The sequence below is a fragment of the Canis lupus genome, chromosome 12 (genome assembly GCF_011100685.1).
Source record: "Canis lupus familiaris isolate Mischka breed German Shepherd chromosome 12, alternate assembly UU_Cfam_GSD_1.0, whole genome shotgun sequence".
Lineage (NCBI taxonomy): Eukaryota > Metazoa > Chordata > Mammalia > Carnivora > Canidae > Canis > Canis lupus.
In genome coordinates this window covers 1,432,446-1,455,508 of record NC_049233.1, presented here as the reverse complement: position 1 = coordinate 1,455,508, position 23,063 = coordinate 1,432,446, and the positions used below count along the sequence as shown (strand labels likewise).

Here is a 23,063-nt window from a genome sequence, read left to right as displayed (position 1 = left end):
TATTTTATTTATTTATTCATGAGAGACACGGGGCGGGGGGGAGCACAGACACAGGCAGAGGGAGAAGGAGGCTCCATGCAGGAAGCCCGATGTGGGACTCGATCCAGGGTCTTCAAGATCACACCCTGGGCTAAAGGCAGCACTAAACCGCTGAGCCACCTGGGCTGCCCCTTATAGTTGTTTTGTTCAAATCAGGATCCAAAGAAAACCTACATTACATTTTGATGCTGTTTTTTTTTTTTTTTTTTTTTTTTTTTTATGATAGTCACAGAGAGAGAGAGAGAGAGGCAGAGACACAGGCAGAGGGAGAAGCAGGCTTCATGTACCGGGAGCCCGATGTGGGATTCGATCCTGGGTCTCCAGGATCATGCCCTGGGCCAAAGGCAGGCGCCAAACCGCTGCGCCACCCAGGGATCCCTTGATGATGTTTCTTATGTCTAGGTAAATCCACAGTCTCACTTCCTCTCTTTCTGTTTCTTGATACCATCTATGCAGAAATAGGGGCATCTTCTTCCTCCATCCTTTGCATTTCCAGTTATCAAACCTGAAATTCCATTTGGAGGCAGTGTGTGTGTGTGTGGGGGCAACAGGAGGATAAGATTTCTTCCCAGATAGTATGTGCTTTCTGCTGTGGGCTCCCCCAACCCAGGGGGCAATTCCTGTCTGCTGGTCCCTCTCTGAGTAAAGCTGAGAGTGAACAGTGGGTTCAGGTGGCCATAGCCTGACCGTTCCTTTGTAAGGTACCTCCATCAACCTTCCAGCTGACGGTTTCACCCACACACAGATGGGTTTTGTCCGAATCAGTTACTTTAAGCAGTTGTAAAATATTGATTTTTAAATTCTATTATTTCTATCCCATTTGTTACCTGGAATTCTTCAGTAAAAAAAGAGCTTTCCCTCATCAGAGCTTTTGAGTTACTCCAAAGTGTGGTTTGTAGGAAAAGGCAGGGTAAATGCTTAATTTGCCACCTCATACCTACCTGTACTAAGACTAAACTGGTTGATGCACTACTCTACCTTGGCCAGTAAAGCACACTGTTCCCAACGATGCAGGGGACCCTTGCAGAGGAAGAATCTGGCCAGCAGGAGGCAAGGGGACATCTGAGGAAAGAAAGAAACCCAGGGGGATTCCTGGGTGGCTCAGTGGTTTAGCACCTGCCTTAGGCCCCGGGCGTGGTCTTGGGGTCCCGGGATCGAGTCCCGCATCGGGCTCCCGGTGCATGGAGCCTGCTTCTCCCTCTGCCTATGTCTCTGCCTCTCTCTCTCTCTCTGTGTGTGTGTCTCTCATGAATAAATAAATAAAATATTTTTAAAAAAGAAAGAAACCCAGGCAGTGGGGTTGGGGGTGTGTGTGCCTGATTTTCTAATGGAGATCATGAAATAGGTATGAGGCAGGAGGAATGGAGCGGGTGGCGTCTGCAGACCCAGGACATCTGTCAAATACCACTAAAAATTGCACATCTTGCTAACAGTGTCATTAGGAATACTGGAGGAAGGGTCGCCTGGGTGGGCTCAGTCAGATAGGACTCTGACTCTTCATTTTAGCTCAGGTCTTGACCTCAGGGTCATGGGTTCAAGCCCAATGTGGAACATACACACAGACACACACACACACACATACATAAGAAAATACAATACCGGGGATGCCTGGATGACTCAGCGGTTAAGTGCCTGCCTTTGGCTCAGGGCATGATCCAGGAATCCCGGGATCAAGTCCCACATCCAGCTCCTTGCATGGAGCCTGCTTCTACCTCTGCCTGTGTCTCTGCCTCTTTTTCTCTCTGTGTGTGTGTCTCTCATGAATAAATAAATAAATCTTTTAAAAAATGCAATACTGGAGAAAAGAGAGGAAATTATACCATGAATGTCTGACTCATGAGCTACTGTGTCAGAGGTGGCAGAAGGCTTGTGAAGAGTGATCTTGTTTCTTTTTTTTTTTTTTTTTTTATGATAGTCACAGAGAGAGAGAGAGAGGCAGAGACACAGGCAGAGGGAGAAGCAGGCTCCATGCACTGGAAGCCCAATGTGGGATTCGATCCCGGGTCTCCAGGATCGTGCCCTGGGCCAAAGGCAGGCGCCAAACCGCTGCGCCACCCAGGGATCCCTGATCTTGTTTCTTCTTAGCCACAAACCCTCAGCTGAGAGGATCCTCCCCAGGAGGGCGTGGGGCAGAGCCCTGGACCCCATCCCAGACCTGCAGATTCAGTCTGAGACTTTGTATTTTACAGATTGACTGATTTGGGAGAGAGAAAAAGATAAACCCTAGTGGGGTGAGAGGGGGAGGGAGGGAGAGAGAACCTCCAAGCAGACTCTCCTCTGGGTGAGGAGCCTGATGGCTGCTTAGTCTCACAACCCTAGATCATGACTTGAGAGGAAACCAAGAGTTGGCTGCTGAACCATCCAACCAATGGAGCCACGCAGGTGCCCCAAGGGACTTTACACTTTAATGGGAACTGCTGGAGAGGCTGAATGATGCTGGGGTCTTTGGACTGCACTTTGGGAAACTGTCTTAGACATTTAGCCTAGACTTAGGAAGAATTGACTTCGCAACAGTGTAGAAAAGATCTCAAAAGAGAAACTTTCAGTAGAAAGAATTCATGTTTAAAGAAACCAGTGCCTCCCATTTACCCCAGCACCCTGAATGCCCACCACAACAGCTGGCACATAGTGGGTGCCTCATCCAGGAGGCAAGACAAATCCAGGATGGGTAAGAAGCTAGGCCAGCGGCTCTCAAGGTGAGGACCTAGATGGATACAGGGGGTCCCTTTTAATGTAAAGGAGGAGTTGGAAGGTTGTCTGGAAGCTGTGAGAAGAAGGTATAATGTTTTCCTGTACAAATGGCACAGAGCCGGCAGCCCATTGAGAGCCTCCAGGGCAAGCAGCCACATTCTAGCACGCAGCCGGGGCCCCTAGCACAGGCCCCTCCCCTTCATCCACCCAGTCCCTCCCCAGTCCCTTGGTTCTGAATTGAACCGACTCAGCTCTCCCTGTCCACCTTAAAGGGTGGGAAAAGATCGTAAGGGGCAGCCTGGGTGACTCAGCGGTTTGGCGCCACCTGCAGCCCAGAACGTGATCTTGGAGACCCGGGATCAAGTCCCATGTTTGGCTCCCTGCATGGGGCCTGCTTCTCCCTCTGCCTGTGTCTCTGCCTCTCTCTCTCTCCCTCTCTCTCTCTCTCTCATGAATAAATAAATAAAATCTTAAAAAAAAAAAAAAAAGGAAAAGATCATAGAAATTGAGAAGCAAATATCAGCCACCAGGTACCCTTTTTCACTAGTCAGTCCTCACAACCAGAAGTTGCTACCAAGAAGGAGCAGGAGGAGGTCAATCAATTCTGCCCAAAGAAAGTTTAGGAGAGAAGATCTAAGACAAAAGCTTGCGCTTCTTTTTGAGCAAACAAACCTGACCCAAATTACAATGAAAGAGTACATTTCCCTTTTATAATATTCTTTTTAAAAAAAATATTTTATTCATTTATTCATGAGAGACACACAGACAGAGGCAGAAACATAGGCAGAGGGAGAAGCAGGTTCCCCGGTGTTGGGACTCGATCCCAGCACCCTGGGATCATGACCTGAGCCAAAGGCAGACGCTCAACCCCTGAGCAACCCAGGTGGCCCCTTTCCTAATACTCTGGGTAGAATATTCTTAAGAACACATTTTCAGTGTAAGGCTTAGCTGGCAGAAAAGCAGGAGAAATCTTCAAAAACCATGAATAACAGAAAGCAAGAATCCAGAAAATCAAGTGGGTTGGAGGCCCTGCTTGCCCTGGGGATATCAGCCCATGCTTAGTGCTGAAATCAGGGTTTCAGTGCATCTCAGATCTGTCATCAGGATATAAAGCCAGAGGCCTGAAAAGGGCTGAAGATTAAACAAGAAAGTTCTTCCTGTCCCCTTTCCTTACCCTCACAATGCAAGACTGCACTTTGGGTGCATAATTTACCACTAAAAAACTCAGGAATCAAATAATGTTTGAATGTAATATTTCTAAAAATCAAATTGGCAAGCTGCAGCTCACAAGCTGGCTACCTCCTTTTGTAAACAAAAGGCCATGTCTTCAACTGGCCTCCGACTTTGTTCTGGATCAAGGTAAAGGGAAGTGTCTCTGGAAAAGTCTTTTTTTTTTATAATTTTTTTAAATTTTTTATTTCTTTATGATAGTCACACAGAGAGAGAGAGAGAGGCAGAGACACAGGCAGAGGGAGAAGCAGACTCCCTGCAGGAAGCCCGATGTGGAACTTGGTCCTGGGACCCTAGGATCACGCTCTGGGCTGAAGGCAGGTGCTAAACCCACTGAGCCACCCAGGCATCCCATCTGGAAAAGTCCTAACAGAAGTTGACACTCCTGTGAGATTGGGACCAGAAATCATATCCTTTGTGGCTGTCAAATCTGCCCGCCACAAGTTTAGTGATATCAAGATCTTAAGCTCAGCAGTAAGTACATGTTATTAGTCTTCTTTATTTTTTTTTAATTTATTTATTTGAGAGAGAGAGAGAGAGAGAGCGAGAGCACACGAGAGAGTACAAGTGGTGGAGAGGGAGAAGCAGGCTGACATTTAGCAGGAAGCCTGATGCAGGGCTCAATCCCAGGACCCCAGGACCATGACCCGGGCCAAAGGTAGCTGCCCAACTGACTGAGGCACCCAGGCACCCCTATTAGTCTTCTTTAAATTATACATAATTAGGGGCACCTGGCTAGCTCAGTGGTAGAGCATGTGACACCTGATCTTTTTGATCAGGAGTTCAAGTCCCATGTTGGGCCTAGAATTTACTTTTAAAAAGTAGTAATAGAAAAAAAAAAGTAGTAATAGGGGCACCTGGGTGGCTCAGTCAGTGGAGCACATGACTCTTGATCTCAGGGTTGTGAGTTCAATCTCCACACTGGGCATGGAGCCTACTTTAATAAAAAGAATGGGACAGGTAGATATGAAGGATCTCCCTGATACAAGGCCCTGTGAAGCACATAGCGCATGGTAAACTGAAAATGATCTCCTAAAAGATATCCACATCCTAATCCCTGGAACCTGTGAATGCTGCCTTGCAGATGTAATTCAGTCGAGGATTTTGAGATGGGAGATTATCCTGGCTTATTGGGTGGACCCTAAATGCAATCATTTATGTGGTTGTATCGGGAAGAAGAGGAAGATTCAACACAAAGAATGAAGAGAAGAAGGCAGTGTGCCAAGGAGGCCTATTGGAGGGATGTGACTTCAAGTCACAAGGAATGCCAACAGTTATCAGAAGCTGGAAGAGACAGGGAGTGGATTCTCCCCTAGGGCCTCTGCAGGGGACAAGGCCCTGTAAGACACCTTGATTTTGACCCACGCAAACTGTCTTAGACTTCTGGCCTCCAGGACTGTGAGAATAAATACCTGTTGCTGTAAACCTCCAAGTATGTAGTACTTTGTTACAGTAGCCACAGAAACTAATACATAGTGTCAGACTTGAAATATTCTTGCCCAAACTATATAACCAGAATCTAAGTAGGCCTTTAAGGGCAACTTCCAGTTTAAAAAAAATGCAGAGAAGATTGAGGAACAAGTTCAAAACAGAAGGGCACAACTAGACAAAGCCAATATGTAGGACATTCTGTAAGATGACTGGCCTAGTCTCTTCAAAAGATCAATGTTGGGGGATCCCTGGGTGGCTCAGCGGTTTAGTGCCTGTCTTCAGCCCAGGGCATGATCCTGGAGACCCGGGATCAAGTCCCATATCAGGCTCCTTGCATGGAACCTGTTTCTCCTGTCTCTGCCTCTCTCTCTCTGTGTCTCTCATGAATAAATAAATAAGATCTTTAAGAAAAAAAAGCTTAAAACCCCAAAACTTGCCATAAAAGACATTTTGAGAACAGCTGGAAAAATCTGAATATCAATTAAGTATGAGTAAAATTAGGAATCATGGTCAATTTTCTTAGATATGACAATAGTATAGTGGTAAATGTCCTTACACTGGACATGAATGCTAAAGTATTTAGAGATAAAATGTCATGATGATTCACTTTGTTTTTTTTTTAATTTTTATTTATTTATGATAGTCACAGAGAGAGAGAGAGAGGCAGAGACACAGGCAGAGGGAGAAGCAGGCTCCATGCACCGGGAGCCCGACGTGGGACTCGATCCCGGGTCTCCAGGATCGCGCCCTGGGCCAAAGGCAGGCGCCAAACCGCTGCGCCACCCAGGGATCCCATGATGATTCACTTTGAAATGAGTCTGCCAAATACATGTATATGCAAACACATACACATATATAATTTAATATATTTTTTAAGTTTTTCTTTTATTATTATTATTTTTCTTTTTGAAGCAAGCTTTAGGACCAACATGGGATTTGAACTCAGTGATCCTGAGATCAAGAGTCACATGCTCTACTGACAAAGCCAGGCAGGAGCCCTTAATTTAATACATATATGACAGGGCAGCCCGGGTGGCTCAGCAGTTTAGCGCCGCCTTTGCCCCAGGGCGTGATCCTAGAGTCCCAGGATCCAGTCCCACATCGGGCTCCCTGCATGGAGACTGCTTCTCCCTCTGCCTATGTCTGCCTCTCTCTCTCTGTGTCTCTCATGAATTAATAAATAAAATCTTTAAATTATGTACATATGACATTTTTTAAATACAGAAAAATGTTGACAACTGTTGGATTTAGGTGTAGGTATATGGGTGTTCTTTGTACTAGTGTTTCTACTGTTTTTTTGTTTGTTTGTTTTTTGTTTTTTTTTTTAGAGGGGGAGTGCAGGAGAGGGAGAATCACAAGCAGGCTCCACACCCAGTGCAGAGCTCAGCTCCAGGATCCATCTCGAGTCTCTGAGATCATGACCTGAGCCAAAACCAAGAGTTGGACGTTTTGTTTTTTTTTGTTTTTGTTTTTTTTTTAAGAGTTGGACGTTTAACTGACTGAACCACCCAGGTGCCCCTTCCTGCCGTTGCAAAAGCTTCAGGGGCACCTGGCTAGTTCTTAGAGCACACAACTCTTGATCTTGAGGTCATGAATTTGAGGCCCACATTGGGTGTAGATTTGACTTAAAAAAAAAAAAAAGCTTCATAATAAAAAGTTTAAAAACTAGTTTTTTAGAATAGTTGCTTGCCCTCCTTTATAAGAAAATAACCTAGGGTGGAGTACAGCCAATCTCTGTAGACCACTAGGAAATGGAAAGCTCCCTGATCCAGAGAGAGCTGTTGCAAGACTCTTTAGAGACAGCTCCCACCCCACCCCACCCACGCCCTAGTTTATTATCTGGTATCAGCAGATAACTGGGGATTATTGGTGACATCTCTATCTTTGCTACATTCTTTAGATTTCAGGGTTTAATGACAGGCAGTAGTCAATCTAGACTGTGACCCACCACCACCTGAGGTTCACCTGACTGCCAGCAATAATATTTAACATTTTAAAAGTCAGCAGATACTTTAACCCTTAGGGATAATCTGTTTCCTTATTCTTTGGGAAATAATACAACAATCAAAAGATAATCATGGGGCAGCCCCAGTGGTGCAGCGGTTTAGCACCACCTGCAGCCCGGGGCATGATCCTGGGGACCCGGGATCGAGTCCCACGTCGGGCTCCCTGCATGGAGCCTGCTTCTCCCTCTGCCTGTGTCTCTGCCTCTCTCTCTCTGTCTCTATGAATAAATACATAAAATCTTAAAAAAAAAAAAGAGAGAGAGAATCATGGGAAAGTAAGATGTTAATAGATGGGAAAGTACTGTATAAGCAAACTAACAGATGGCCCTGAACTGCTCCAAGCCAGATGCGCCCATGTGTCCCTGGGCAGAGCTGTTCTGACTGCAGCATTGTAACAAACCAACAAGGCGAGGGCAGCTCTACACACACAATGCCAGAGGTTGGAGCATTTCATACCATCCTTCCTTTTCAAATTATTCACTTGTGGTTTTTAAAAATATTGTATTTATTCATGAGAGAGAGAGAGAGAGAGAGAGAGAGAGGTAGAGGCACAGGAAGAAAGAGAAACAGGCTCCACACAAGGAGCCCAGTGTAGGACTCGATCCCAGGACTCCGGGATGATGCCCTGAGCTAAAGGCAGACACTCAACCAGTGAGTCAGCCATGAGTCCCAAAATTATTCACTTGTTAAAAAGAAAGTTATTCGCTTGTTTTCTCTGCTCCACATTATGGATTTCTTCTTCCACTCACAATTTTCTATTCGGTTTTTCTGTTATTTAACTTACCGTGTTTACATACTTGCTTATTTCAATTTGAGTATTTCTACTTGTTTCATTTGGTTTATTTTATTTTACTTTTTTAAAGATTTATTTATTTATTTATGATAGACATAGAGAGAGAGGCAGAGACACAGGAGGAGGGAGCAGGCTCCATGCCAGGAGCCTGATGTGGGACTCGATCCCGGACTCCAGGACCGCGCCCTGGGCCAAAGGCAGGCGCCAAACCGCTGAGCCACCCAGGGATCCCCATTTGGTTTTTTTTTTTTTTTTTTAATTTAGAGATTCATTTTTGCAGGGGGGCACAATGAGTGGCTTAGCTGGTTAAGTGTCTGGCTCTTGGTTTCTGCTCAGGTAATGATCTCATGGATTGGGGGGATCAAGACTTGTGTGGGGCTCTGTGCTCAGCAGGAGTCTGCTTGAAGATTCTTTCCCTCTGCCCCTCGCCCAAATTGTGCTCTTTCTCTCTTTTATTTAAAATAATCTTTAAAAAATGTACTTAAAATTTTTTTGAGAGAAAAAGAGTGTGCAAGCAGGCTGGGGGAAGAGATAGGAAAGGAAGATAGAATCTCAAGCAGGCTCCACAGGAGCCTGAGGCAGGGCTCAATCTCATGACCCTGGGATCATGGGATCATGACCCAAGCCAAATTAAAGATTTTATTTTATTTTTTTTTTTTAAAGATTTTATTTTTAAGTAATCTCCACACTCAGTGTGGGGCTTGAATTTACAACCCTAAGATCACATGCTCTACCAACTGCCAGGCACCCCTCATTTGTTTCCTTTTAACAGCCACCTACTCTTTCCTTGTAATGCCCTGTCTGTGCACAATAGACTAAATTCAATCTCTTTGAACATCTTCGGCCTTCATACATGCTGTTATCAGAGTTTCTTATTGTGGGACTCGATCCTGGGACTCCACGATCACGCTCTGGACTGAAAGCAGTGCTAAAACTCTGAGCCACCCAGGCTGCCCTCTGGATGTCTTCCAAGGGAGCTCCATGTGTGACCGACCTTCAGAGCCTGCAGGTGTTCCTGTGGAAACGACTTGGCTTTTGCCTTTGCTCAGTCCTGCAGGATTTGCAGGTCCCAAACCATGCTTTTAAGTTATTAAGGAACAGTCCAGATATACAAAAACATGGAAAATTATACCGTGAGCTCCCATGGAGCCCCCATGTATACCTCCTTGACTGCATTACTCTTTCTACGCACCCCCGGGTCACAGCCCGGGTAACTACTTGCTTGAATTTAGCATTTAGCAATCCCACACATTTCTTTTAATATATATATATTTTTAATTTTTATTTATTTATGATAGTCACACACAGAGAGAGAGAGAGAGAGAGGCAGAGACACAGGCAGAGGGAGAAGCAGGCTCCATGCACCGGGAGCCCGACGTGGGATTCGATCCCGGATCTCCAGGATCGCGCCCTGGGCCAAAGGCAGGCGCTAAACTGCTGCACCACCCAGGGATCCCTTCTTTTAATATATTATACTTAACTCTAAACAATAGTTAAGCTGTAAATGTTTTTAAACAGTACACACCACATATGTATTCTTTTGTAATTTGCCTTTTTTTCCCTTCACGTTTGTGAGATTAATACATGCTGGCACATTAGTCATACCACCACTGCATGTAACACATCACTGCTCTATAGTCTTAGATTTTATGAATATACCACAATTTGTCCATTTAATTGTTGGACAACATTTGTTTCCTCTCCCTCCCCCCTTGAGATTACCCATTACCGAAAACTCATTACGAAGGACTTTTGTCTACATAATCTACAACATACATTACATAACGCATGCAAGTTTGGTCAGGGTGTATTTAGGGTGTATTCCAGAAGTGGAAGCACTGGGTTGAAGAGAATGTGCATACTTCAGAGGTATTGCCAAATTGTTTTCCAAATGCATAAAGTTACAGTCCACAAACAACGTCCAGGATAGTTTTTATTTCTCCACTCTAGTATTTCCTCACCAGCCAAATTACATCCACAAGCTCTGTTGACACAAATTTCTGTCTACCCTACAGACCAAGGCATGTGGTTGGGACCCCAGCCATCAAGCAAAATCTTTACCCCCTGAACATTGACAGGAGAATGGCCACAAGCTCCTGGCTTCATGCTCTGTGGCTGAGGCAGAGTGGAAAGTAGATGAGGTCAGAGACAACACAGCTAGACTTGGGAGGACCTTGTTGGGTGGTCTCTGTGAAGACTCTGGGTTTCCCTCTCAGTGAAATATGAGCCCTTGCAGGATACTGAGCCAAGCGAGAGACAAGTCTCAAGTCATGATTTGGAGAGAAATTTCTGGCTGCTGTGTGGATATGCCTGTAATGGGGTAAGGGTGGAAGCCAGGAGACCAGCTGGGTTTTGCTGCAGTCATATAGGTGAGCTGGTGATAGCTCCTACCAGAGTGGGATGGTAGTGGAGGTATGAGAGGAGTCAGATTTTGGTGTTATTTTTAAGGTAACACCAGCATGATTTGGATACGTAAGGAAAGGAGACTATTCAAACTCACATGTATGTATAAGAGTTTATGTACACAAAAGTCCTTAGTGGTGTCACCACTCGACTAGCTCTCAGTAAAGCATGTGACTCCATCTCAGGGTCATGGGTTGAAGACCCACATTATGGGACGCCTGGTTGGCTCAGCAGTTGAGCGTCTGCCTTTGGCTCAGGCCGTGACTCCAGAGTCCCAGGATGGAGTCCTGCATCGGGCTTCCTGCATGGAGACTGCCTCTCTCTGCGGGTCTCTCATGAATAAACAAAATCTAAAAAAAAAAAAAAAAAAAAAAAAAAAAGACCCACATTAGGCATAGAGCTTTTTTTTTTTTTAAAGATTTTATTTATTTACTTATTAGAGACACAGAGAGAGAGAGAGAGAGAGGCAGAAACACAGGCAGAGGGAGAAGCAGGCTCCATGCAGGGAGCCCAATGTGGGACTCCATCCCAGATCCCAGGATCATGCCCTGAGCCGAAGGCAGACGCTCAACCGCTGAGCCACCAGGGCTGCCCAGAGCTTACTTATAAAGTCTTTGTTTTTTTTTTGTTTTTTTTTTTAATTTTTTTTTTAATTTTTATTTATTTATGATAGTCCCAGAGAGAGAGAGAGAGAGAGGCAGAAACACAGGCAGAGGGAGAAGCAGGCTCCATGCACCGGGAGCCCGACGTGGGATTCGATCCCGGGTCTCCAGGATCGCACCCTGGGCCAAAGGCAGGCGCCAAACCGCTGCGCCACCCAGGGATCCCTTTTTTTTTTTTTTTTTTTTTTTTTAATTTTTTTACTTATAAAGTCTTTGGTGGTGTTGTTTGTAATGGGGAGAGAAAAGGAAGCAACACACATATTCTCCAACAGGGAAATGAATAAATTGTGAAGGGGCTAACAGACTGGCCAGTGGCTGAGGATTCCAAGGGTGAAAAGCATGGAGAGACAGGCAGAAGACAGGCCCTGGGAGGTGCACCATCTGCAGTGGCAGAAAGGCTAGTCTCTGCTCAGAGCTGCTAGAAAGCTGTGATATCTAGCCAGTGGGCTAGGAAGGAGGGCTGTTCACTTCTGAAGTTGCTCCACTCGTAGAGCATGGAGAAGTGATGTTTTGGAATAGAGGTTTTTTTGTTTGTTTGTTTGTTTGTTTGTTTTTATTTATGATAGTCACACACAGAGAGAGAGAGAGAGAGAGAGGCAGAGACACAGGCAGAGGGAGAAGCAGGCTCCATGCAGGGACCCCGACGTGGGATTCGATCATGGGTCTCCAGGATCGCGCCCTGGGCCAAAAGCAGGCGCCAAACTGCTGCGCCACCCAGGGATCCCTGGAATAGAGGTTTTAACCAAGCACCATTACTCCTGAGGGGACACTGTGGGGCTCAAGGATGCAGAAGGCTGGAATGTGATTTCCATGCAAGTTCATGTGACCACTTTCACTATGGCTGTAGGCTAATCTTATACCCCAACCCCTGGGCTAGCTTAGGAAGGAGGGTCCCAACACCTAGGGGAGGGCTTGGACCATACAGATTAGAGCAAGAGAATGCAGAGGAAAGCCTCAGGACCAGGAAGTTGACCATCTACTAGTGACATCAGGAACTAAGGATGAGGGTAAGTACTGACTAGGCTTTGCACATTAATGATTGAGCTGTTTGAAATGATGTAATTGTAGCAAATACCTAAATAGGGCTTAATATGTGCCAGGCACTGTTTAAATTTGTTTGCATATACTTAAATCTAATGAAAACTCTTTGTAAGGGTAGATACTCCTACCCATTGACAAATGGGGAAACCGTGATAGAATGGATAAGTTACCTACCCAAAGTGAATCTCTTGCTCCAGGAATCTTAACCAGTCCCTGATACTTCCTATGTGATACTGGTAACCTTGAAGAATGCACTCATAAATAGAAGTACTCATATATAGTACCCAGAGACACCTATCAACATAAAAGAAGTTTTTAAAGCCTTTTTTCCCCTAAAATAAAAATGGACAGAAATGTGTATGGAAGGGTGGAATCTAAATTACAGGAAAGCACATGAACAAAAAAAAAAAAAAAAAGTTGCAGTAGAACTACATGAGGAATTACTGCGTATTTGTTAAGTTCAAGAAGATACAAAGATATGCTGTTTAGGAACATATTCAGAATTAAAACTGTTAAGAAAAAGTCCGGGAATGATAACAGCCACAATTGAGCTGGGTAGTTTCCTCTGAGTGGGAAGGATTTTAAAAGGGAAATTAAGTCACAGGCTGGTTTGCTTCAGTTCCTGGTAAAGTTCTAAGGCTGGGTGACCAGTATAGCAGATAGAAAGGAACTTAATCTAATTATCTAACATCCTGAGCCTTCCTTTCCTTGCCTGTGAAGTGGGGTAGATATTATCAAAGTTGCAAGGTTGAGCTTTAAGGGTTTAATGAAGTGGAGCACACGAAAAGCTTAGCACAGATCCAAGCACTAAATACTTGCTGTGAAGAAACAGGAAAATGGCTGAGAGCCAAACACAATTATGTGCTTGGGACCTTGTATCATGTAGTAGTATTAATTCAGAAATCCGTGGAGGAAAAAGTACAATCTCCTCCTACCCTCACCCCATCCCAATCCCTCCACAGAAGTAACTGGTAACAGACTAGTTTGCTTCTTACCTAAAGAAACAGAGCCTAGGGGCACCTGGAGGTGCTCAGTGGGTAAAAGTGTCTGCCTTCAGCTCAGTCATGATCTCAAGGTCTCAGGATGGAGTGCTTTTGGGCTCCCTGTTTCTCCCTCTCCTGCTGTCCCCTGCCCATTTTCTCTCTCAAATTCCCTTTAAGGGATCCCTGGGTGGCACAGCGGTTTAGGGCCTGCCTTTGGCCCAGGGCGTGATCCTGGAGACCCATGATCGAATCCCACGTCGGGGTCCCTGCATGGAGCCTGCTTCTCCCTCTGCCTGTGTCTCTGCCGCTCTATCATGAATAAATAAAATCTTTAAAAAAAATTCCCTTTAAAAGATTTGATTTGTTCATGAGAGACACAAGAGGCGGAGGGAGCAGGCCCCATGCGGGGAGCCCCATGTGGGACTTGATCCCAGGTCTCCCGGATCACACCCTGGGCTGAAGGGGGCGCTAAACCCAAGGCAACAGGGCTGCCCTCAAAAATTTTTTTTAAAGACTTTATTCATAGAAACAGAGAGACAGGCAGAGGGAGAAGCAGGCTCCATGCAGAGTCCGACGTGGGACTCGATCCCAGGTCTCCAGGATCACACCCTGGGCTGAAGGTGGTGCTAAACCGCTGAGCCCCCCGGGCTTCCCTGCCCTCAAATTTTAAAAAGATTCTACTTACTTATTTGACAGGGAGAGAGCCAAAGGCTCTTAACTTAACTTAACCGACTTACTTAACCGACTGAGCCACCCAGGTGCCCCTCAAAGTTTAAAATAATTTAAAAAAATAAAGTGGTGGGGGACCAAGCTGGAAATGCTCAGTAGGCAAATACAGAAGAAATATAATTTTAAAGATGTTTTTATTTATTCAATGAGAAACAGAGGCAGAGGCAGGCAGAGGGAGGAGCAGGCTTCCTAACTGGAGCCCAGTATGGGACTCAAAAATAAGAGTTAATAGCCCCAAACTGGTGGCCAAATTGTTACCACCACTGGATATCAGAAAGATACAGGGAAACATGTGATACCATGAGAACACTGATCATAAACCGGCACAACCTTCTGGAATACAGTATGTGGGACACCGGGGGTGGGGACACCTGGGTGGCTCAGCGGTTGAGCATCTGCCTTCGGCTCAGGGCATGATCCTGGGATCTGGGATGGAGTCCCACATCAAGCTCCTTGCAGGAAGCCTGCTTCTCCCTCTGCTTGTGTCTCTGCCTCTCATGAATAGAATCTTTTTTTTTTTAATAAAATCTTAAAAATAAAATGGAATACAGGAGAAGCAGGATCCATGCAGGGAGCCTAATACAGGACTTGATCCTGGGACTCCAGGATCACACCTGGAGGCGAAGGCAGACACTCAACCACTGAGCCACCCAGGTGTCCCCACCCCCAGTGTTAGTATTTCAACACCTTAAAAATTTTCATTACTTAACATCTAGTTCATTAAAATCCTGTGGTACACCACCTAAAATTCTTAATTTTAGGGTCAACCTCATTTTAGTTTTTTCTATAAAGCTGCAAAGAGGTATATAGCTAGATGTCAACTGTGATGCTCATTCCAAATAAGTTCCCTTTTACTTCCGCAAATCTTTTTGTCCCACCTTATTTTTACGAAGACCAAGCTTATTTTAAAGTATTTTATTGGAATCCTTTTAATAAAAACAAGTATTCATATTAAATAAATCTAATTGGTCTAAAAGTATTTAAGCATCTCAAAATTTCTGGGCAGTTTCTTTCCTCCAGTAAGTTGACAGCTGCTTGCATAGATTAATGCAGGGAAATTAGATGGAAGTTCCTAGGATCTGCCCAACACCAACCAGATAGGAGGCATCCTCTGCATGAACAAAACCCTGAAATTTCATAAAAGAACATGTATTAGAACCACGTAGCCAACTGGAATTAAAACATGAACCTGGGCAGTTAGGGGAGTCCTCAATCAGTGGTTTCAAAGATCCTCAGAGAAATACTCACGTTCCAAGATGGTTATCATTACCACTCTGGGGCTGGCAGAAAAACTGGCACTCACCATAGCAGCCAAGGAAAAAGGACGTGACTCTTCACAGACTGCACTGCAGGTTCGAGTGGCAGGAGCCATTCCAAGGGTACAGTCATTTCAATAGCACTGATCCAAGAGGATGAATTACAAACTTCAGCCCTTCAGTATCTGATTAGTACCTAACCTTTGAAAGGGCACCGCCCCAGGTAGGCTTCCAGAATAATCAAGCTAGAAAGATGAAAACAGGACAGACAGCCAATGGTAAGTACAAGCAATGTCAAGGCCCCCCTGTTGGGCCCTTCTCAGACTCACTATCCAGTTCTCCAAATGAGTCAGAACGTAATTTTTGACATCAAGACCAGTGTCAGAGACTCTAGTCTGAGAAATCATCATTCCCATTTTAAGGAGGGCTGGATCAGGGGGAGGCCATTCTGAAAGGGTGTAATGCACTAAAAACAATTGCATCAGTAGCAAGGATGTAGCAAACGAAGAGCACGGACGAGAGAAGTGGGGAGAATTAAAGGGGGGGAGGAGGGACTTCGCGACACGGACCTCGGAACTGCAAAAAATACCTCCACCAGAAAAGCTAAGCATATAGAAATATACAGAATATGTTGGCAAATCGAACCCCAATAAAAAAATATACGTACACAAAAAATAAAGCAGGTTTAACTAGGCTTAGACAAAAACATGTAAAGTCAAAAAGGTCTTTTCCAAACAATTACAAAAGAAATGTAAGCCAAAAATAGTCCTTGGAAAAAAATCACGGGTTACAATACTTGCATTGCTGTGCGTGCTCAAGAGAAAGCAAACTCCATACTGACTGAATAAAAACAGCTTTGGGGACGAGATGGTGAGCAGCACTGAGAAAGACCTCACATCTAATACATACCTTGAACCAAGGGTAACAGCGGCGGAAATCTTCAAGCACCTAATGGGGAACCAAACAGGGATTCGTCACTAGTAAAGGTTTCCGGGCCGTCCGCTTTTTCCCCAGCCCAGCGGCCGGGGTTGGTCAGCGCGCTGCGGTGATGGCGTCAGCGAGACACTCAGAGTCACCGGGGTTCATCATCACTCCCGTCCTCCCCCAGGGACTCGGCCGGCCACCCCATCTCGCACAACCCACTCACCCTGGTAGCGCTGCGGATCGGCCTGCGAGGACCAGGGGTCTGGGAGGACACCAAAGGTCAGCGGGGGGGGGGGGGGGGCGACGGCAGCCTAACGCCCCCCTCCGCCCTGGGATGGGTCAGCTCCCAAAAGCGCCATCACGGGCACATCAGAAACTCTAGTCTGTAAGGGCAGCTCATCCTGCTCAACCCGAGGCTGCCGTCCCCTCCCCAGCAGGGCCCCGGTGTAGGAGAGTGGGCGCCGCATCGAGCCGCCACAGCACCACGGCACGAGAGCAGCCGGACCGACCACCGCACAAAGGGAGCGAGCCTTCGCGGCCCCGCCTATTTATAGCGCCATGTGCTGGGGGCCTGACATGTAGGGCTGTCTTCGCAGTGCCTGGCTCGACCACCGCACCGTCCTCTTCGTCCGAAAGAGAACAGGCCAAGTGAAAGAGAGGCCAGCCGTGAATGTCTCACACTCTTCCGGGCGAATATTCGCACGTATTTTGTTAATTTTGAAAAACAAAAAAGAGATGACTGTCTCTCGACCGGCGGTGTCAGGTGCGTCCCTGGCCCTGCCAGACGCATGCGCAGCTGAGCGCTCCTCCGCAGGGGCTTCCCCAGGCGGGCGGGTCCCCTGAGAGTCGGCCCCAGGGCCCTCTCCCTTGTCCTCACCGGTGCACCTCGGGGTTCCGGTCCTTCCGAGAGAGGGTCACCGGCTCCATCTAGCCAGTCCATCTAGCCAGCTAAATCTGAATTCGCTACCCAATCCAGCCTGCACAACTGTCAGGCACGTTAACCTGTTTTTTTTTTTTTTTAAGACGTTATTTATTCATGAGAGGCAGAGACACGGGCGAGGGGAGAAGCAGGATCCAGGCTGGGAGCCCGATGTGAGACTTGACCCCAGGATTCCAGGATCACACCCTGGACCAAAGGCAGGCTAAACCGCTGAGCCACCCAGGCGTTACCCCCCCCCCCCTTTTTTTAACAGTTTAAGATATAAATGATATACAATAAACAGTTTTTTTTAAATATACCATTTGAGGGGCACCTGGGTGGCTCACTTGCTTCACCGTCTACCTTCAATCAGGTTATGATCCCAGGGTCCTGGGATGGAGCCCCACATGGGCTTACTGCTTAGGGGGAGCCTGCTGCTCCCTCTCCTTCCGCCCCTTACTGCCATCTCCCCTCCTTGCTGGTGTTGTCTCTGTCTTTCAAATAAATAAATAAAATCTTAAAAAAAAAAAAAAAAAAAAGTATACCATTTGAAAAAAGTTACCCACTTGATAACTTTAAAAATTCTAACTTTTAAGTTAGTAGTGTTAATGTATTCACGTTGATGTACAACCGATCTGCAGAACTTTCTAAAAATACTAAAACAATACCATTAAAGTACTTCAATGAGCTAAACTACTCCCATTAAACTACTCCCTATTTCCTGTTTCATGTCCTCTTCATGAGTAGTGGATGGCCTGTGAGTTGGCCAGAAAGGGTGCACGTGTTCACACACTAAATAGCACCATATGTCTCAGGGGGGTTGGAAGCAAAGCAAATTAGAGTGGTACAGCAACAGCCAGTTCTCCCTTTGATAATTTTTGCTCCCCCAGAAATCTGGTCATTTGCTCTTGACCCCTTAATCCATCAACTCATAAAATCTCTCAAATCCCACCTTCCCGGACCCTTCTGTACCTCATTTATAAATGTAGTTAATGTTTGGTGATGTATGTTGGCATTTTCATCTTTTGTAAGATAGCCACACATAGGGCAGCCCCGGTGGCTCAGCGGTTTAGTGACGCCTTCAGTCCAGGGCCTCATCCTGGAGACCCCAGATCGAGTCCTACGTCAGGCTCCCTGCATGGAGCCTGCTTCTCCCTCTGCCTGTGTCTCTGCCTCTGTCTGTCATGAATAAATAATATCTTAAAGAAAGAAATGCTTAAGTAGCTTGAATTCTCTTCAACACCTTAGCCCACTCCCAAAGATTCTGACTCCTGCTAGAGGCCTGGAGGTGGGTATATTTTTAGCCTCCCCCAATGATTTTTTTTTTTTTGAAGGTTTTATTTACTTATTCATGAAAGACAAGAGAGAGAGAGCCAGAGACATAGGTAGAGGGAGAAGCAGGCTCCACGCAGGGAGCCCAATGTGGCACTCAATCCCCATCCTGGGACTCTGGGATCACACCCTGAGCCAAAGGCAAATGCTCAACTGCTGAGGCAGCCACCCAGGTGTCCCTCCCCCAGTGATTTTAATATACCACCACATTATAGAAACAGATCTTCAATAGCTTGCTTTTTATTTTCTCTATTACCTGGCAGGTTAGAGTAAGGGGGAAGGTAAGAAAGCCCCCAATTCCTGCTGCTGCAGCAGCAAACATTTACTATATCCCATGGTAGGAGAAGAGTAAGTAGTTCACCAATTTTGCCAGGCCTTTGGATGGGCTTTGGTAGTGGGCTTTGTGTGGCTCAGTCGATTAAGCATCTGCCTTTAGAGCCTGCTTCTCCCTCTCCCTCTGCCTGGCCCTCCCCTTGCTTGTGCGCAGTCAAAAAAATAAAATCTTAAAAACAAAACAGGCCTTTGGGAACTGGTCCAGAAACCAGAAGAGCTTACTATATTCCTTTTCTAAGCTTTCAAGGAGGGCTTCCGCTACTTCATCATTGCTAAAACGTTTTATTTTCCCAGAGGATAAAGATTTATTGAAAAACAGAACTTGAACTGTAATTTGTTTTTATTTTGTAGTAGTTATTTCCAGCCTCAGTTTTGGGGGAAGCAGGAGGTTAGGATTCTATCAAGCTAAAGAAAATGTTAAGGACATTTAACTGCTACAGCAGAAGAACCCCCTAGGGAAGGACTTGTATGGGAGGAAAGCCCATTTCCTTGATCTTCCCAGCTCTATGCTCTACTTTCAGCTCCTTCTCCTTCATAATTAAATTGGATGTTACTTCAAATTCCTATGGTTTTGAGATTGTCCCTAAAAGGAAAAAGAGGTTACTGATCTTATTAAAAATAGGGTTAAACCGTCACTTAGAACAAGACTCCTAGGAACTCAATGTCAACAGTGTTCAGGCAGTGTGGGAAAAAAAAACAAAACAAAAAAACACAGTATTTGTTGCTAATTTTACCCTGGACATAGGGTGACCACTTCCATAAACTAATGCATTGAAAAACTTTACTGAATTAGAAGGTGGGGACATGAGAATTACTGAATTTTACTGGAGCGAAGCAAAGGACCCACTTCATTGCCTTGATCCCCAAACTCTGGGACTCTCTCCCCTCCGTGTCCTTCCTTTGATAACAGCAGCTAGGGTGACCGTGGCAGAACATGTTGCTTGCTTATGCCATGTTTCTGCTCAAAATGATCTAGATCTTTAAAAGTGAGGTCATTCAGATAAATTGCTTTTATTTTATTTATTTTATTTTATTTTATTATTTATTCATGGGAGACATGGAGGGAGAGGCAGAGACACAGGTAGAGGGAGAAGCAGGCTCCCTGTGGGAAGCCCGAGGAGGGCCCAAGGATCACACCTGAGCCAAAGGCAGATGCTCAACCGCTGAGCCACCTAGAGGTCCCACTTTTTTTTTTCGAATTATTTTAAAATGAGACGACCAAATCTAAGGCTAATTTACACTTGGCCACCCAGCTGGGATTTACAGAGCTACACTGTGCATTTGCAACTCATTTTCGCTGTTTTGCACACCCCCAATATCATTCCTAACCTAAATAAAAGACTAGAAGACTCATAGCTTAGAAGGGACAAATTCAGGTCTCTGCACACATTGAGAGCAAGAGAATAAGGAATGATGAACCTCTCTCACCACTGCCTTTATTTTTTAATTAATTTTTTTATCCATTCATGAGAGGCACACAGAGAGAGGCAGAGACATAGGCAGAGGGAGAAGCAGGCTCTCTGCAAGGAACCTGACAGGGGACCAGATTCTGGGATCCCAGGATCACGACCTGAGCCAAAGGCAGCCACCCAACCACTGAGCCACCCAGGCATCCCATCACCACTGCCTTTATTTTTTTTAAAGATTTATTTATTTATTTATTCATTCATTCATACATACATAGAGAGAGAGATAGGCAGAGACACAGGGAAAAGCAGGCTCCACACGAGGAGCCCGACGCGGGACTGGATCCTGGGTCTCCAGGATCACACCCTGGGCCGCAGGCGGCACTAAACCGGTGCGCCACCGGGGCTGCCCCAGCACTGCCTTTAAACACACTTCTCCCCAAAACCATTTTTGCAGCTCCTGTCCCTACTTTTCCCCTAAAAAAAGCACACCCACAAAAATGGGCAGCTGAAATTTTGTTTTCTAGCACAGATGTCACTTACAACCAACAATGAAGTCCCAAATAAATGGCCAAAGCAATGGTACCTCACAGGGTACTTCTCTTCAGAAGTACTTTCCCTCTAACCAGTGTGTAGAATTCAGACATTCCAAGAAGAGTCCAGTATCCCGCCTCAGATAAAATAAGACTCATATTTTTAATGTTTTATTTTTCAAGTATACAAATTGGGGGGAAAAAACCACCAACCAACCAAAAAGGTCATTCCAGGACGACTGGTGTTTACATAGCAAAATTGGACAGAGGGCGGCAGTGTTGACTCATTTCACAGAGAAAAAAAAAGAACTTACAGTACCAACTTAATTTAAATGTAAAGAACTCTACTGAACTAGTATACCACACAAAAAATAAAATAACAAATACTACCAAGTTACAATAAAACTTTAGGATAAACTGACATAGTAGAAAATTGAAGACAGAAAGAAACCTAGTGCAATAGCAAGGTCCTCAGATCACCTCTGACTTGGAAAGAAAACTGGAGCAAAAAAGGTAAGAGCTCTAATCCACCTCCTCGATGGTGGGGCCAGACCCAGAGCCCCCTTTGGGAGCCTGAGCCCCAAAGCCACCAGCCCCAGGACCACCCGCTCCCTGGTACAGTCCGGTGATGATGGGGTTACACACCTGCTCCAGCTCCTTCCTCTTGTGCTCAAACTCGTCCTTCTCCGCCAAGGTGTTGGCGTCCAGCCAGGAAATCACCTCCTGGCACTTGTCCAGCACCTTCTTCTTGTCGGCCTCGCTGATCTTCCCCTTGAGACCCTCGTCCTCCACCGCACTCTTCATGTTGAAGGCGTAGGACTCCAGGGCGTTCTTGGCAGACACCCTGTCGCGCTGCACCTCGTCCTCGGCTTTGTACTTCTCGGCCTCCTGCACCATGCGCTCGATCTCCTCCTTGCTCAGGCGGCCCTTGTCGTTGGTGATGGTGATCTTGTTGGCCTTGCCCGTGCTCTTGTCCGTGGCCGTGACGTTCAGGATGCCGTTGGCGTCGATGTCGAAGGTCACCTCGATCTGGGGCACGCCCCGCGGCGCCGGGGGGATGCCGCTTAGCTCGAAGCGCCCCAGTAGGTTGTTGTCGCGCGTCATGGCCCTCTCACCCTCGTACACCTGGATCAGCACTCCAGGCTGGTTGTCCGAGTAGGTGGTGAAGATCTGCGTCTGCTTGGTGGGGATGGTGGAGTTGCGCTTGATCAGGGCGGTCATCACGCCCCCGGCCGTCTCCAGCCCCAGCGACAGGGGCGCCACGTCCAGCAGCAGCAGGTCCTGCACGTTCTCGGACTTGTCTCCCATCAGGATGGCTGCCTGCACGGCCGCCCCATAGGCCACCGCCTCGTCGGGATTGATGCTCTTGTTGAGATCGCGGCCGTTAAAGAAGTCCTGCAGCAGCTTCTGCACCTTGGGGATACGGGTGGAGCCCCCCACCAGCACCAGGTCGTGGATCTGGGCCTTGTCCAGCTTGGCGTCGCGCAGGGCCTTCTCCACGGGCTCCAGGGTGCTCCGGAACAGGTCGGAGCACAGCTCCTCGAACCGCGCCCTGGTGATGGACGTGTAGAAGTCGATGCCCTCGAACAGGGAGTCGATCTCCAGGCTGGCCTGGGTGCTGGACGACAAGGTCCTCTTGGCTCTCTCGCAGGCGGTGCGCAGCCGCCTCACGGCTCGCTTGTTCTGGCTGATGTCCTTCTTGTGCTTCCGCTTGAACTCCTCCACGAAGTGGTTCACCAGCCTGTTGTCGAAGTCCTCCCCGCCCAGGTGCGTGTCCCCGGCCGTGGCCTTCACCTCGAAGATGCCGTCGTCGATCGTCAGGATGGACACGTCGAAGGTGCCCCCGCCCAGGTCAAAGATGAGCACGTTGCGCTCCCCCTTGCCGGTCCTGTCCAGGCCGTAGGCGATGGCGGCGGCAGTGGGCTCGTTGATGATCCTCAGCACGTTGAGCCCCGCGATCACCCCCGCGTCCTTGGTGGCCTGGCGCTGCGAGTCGTTGAAGTAGGCCGGCACGGTGATCACCGCGTTGGTCACCGGGTAGCCCAGGTAGGCCTCGGCGATCTCCTTCATCTTGGTCAGCACCATGGACGAGATCTCCTCGGGGTAGAACGCCTTGGTCTCCCCCTTGTAGCTCACCTGCACCTTGGGCTTGTCCCCGTCGTTGACCACCTGGAAAGGCCAGTGCTTCATGTCCGACTGCACCACCGGGTCGCCAAACTTGCGGCCGATGAGCCGCTTCGCGTCGAACACGGTGTTCTGCGGGTTCAGCGCCACCTGGTTCTTGGCCGCATCCCCGATGAGCCGCTCGGTGTCGGTGAAGGCCACGTAGCTGGGGGTGGTGCGGTTGCCCTG

At 46.9% G+C, this 23,063-nt stretch overlaps 1 long non-coding RNA gene and 2 other non-coding genes across 3 annotated transcripts; all 3 read right to left on the bottom strand.

Annotated features, from left to right (window-relative positions):
- Window positions 1-14,908: 14,908 nt before the first annotated feature.
- On the bottom strand, window positions 14,909-16,731 carry LOC100684741. The gene is made up of 4 exons (XR_005367541.1): window positions 16,412-16,731; window positions 16,174-16,212; window positions 15,312-15,509; window positions 14,909-15,135 (listed from the first exon to the last, which is right to left on the bottom strand). It is a non-coding gene; the product is annotated as an uncharacterized LOC100684741 (long non-coding RNA).
- Window positions 15,611-15,678, bottom strand: LOC119874345. Its single transcript, XR_005368213.1, has one exon. It is a non-coding gene; the product is annotated as a small nucleolar RNA SNORD52 (small nucleolar RNA).
- Window positions 16,295-16,357, bottom strand: LOC119874348. The gene has a single exon (XR_005368216.1). It is a non-coding gene; the product is annotated as a small nucleolar RNA SNORD48 (small nucleolar RNA).
- Window positions 16,732-23,063: the final 6,332 nt, after the last annotated feature.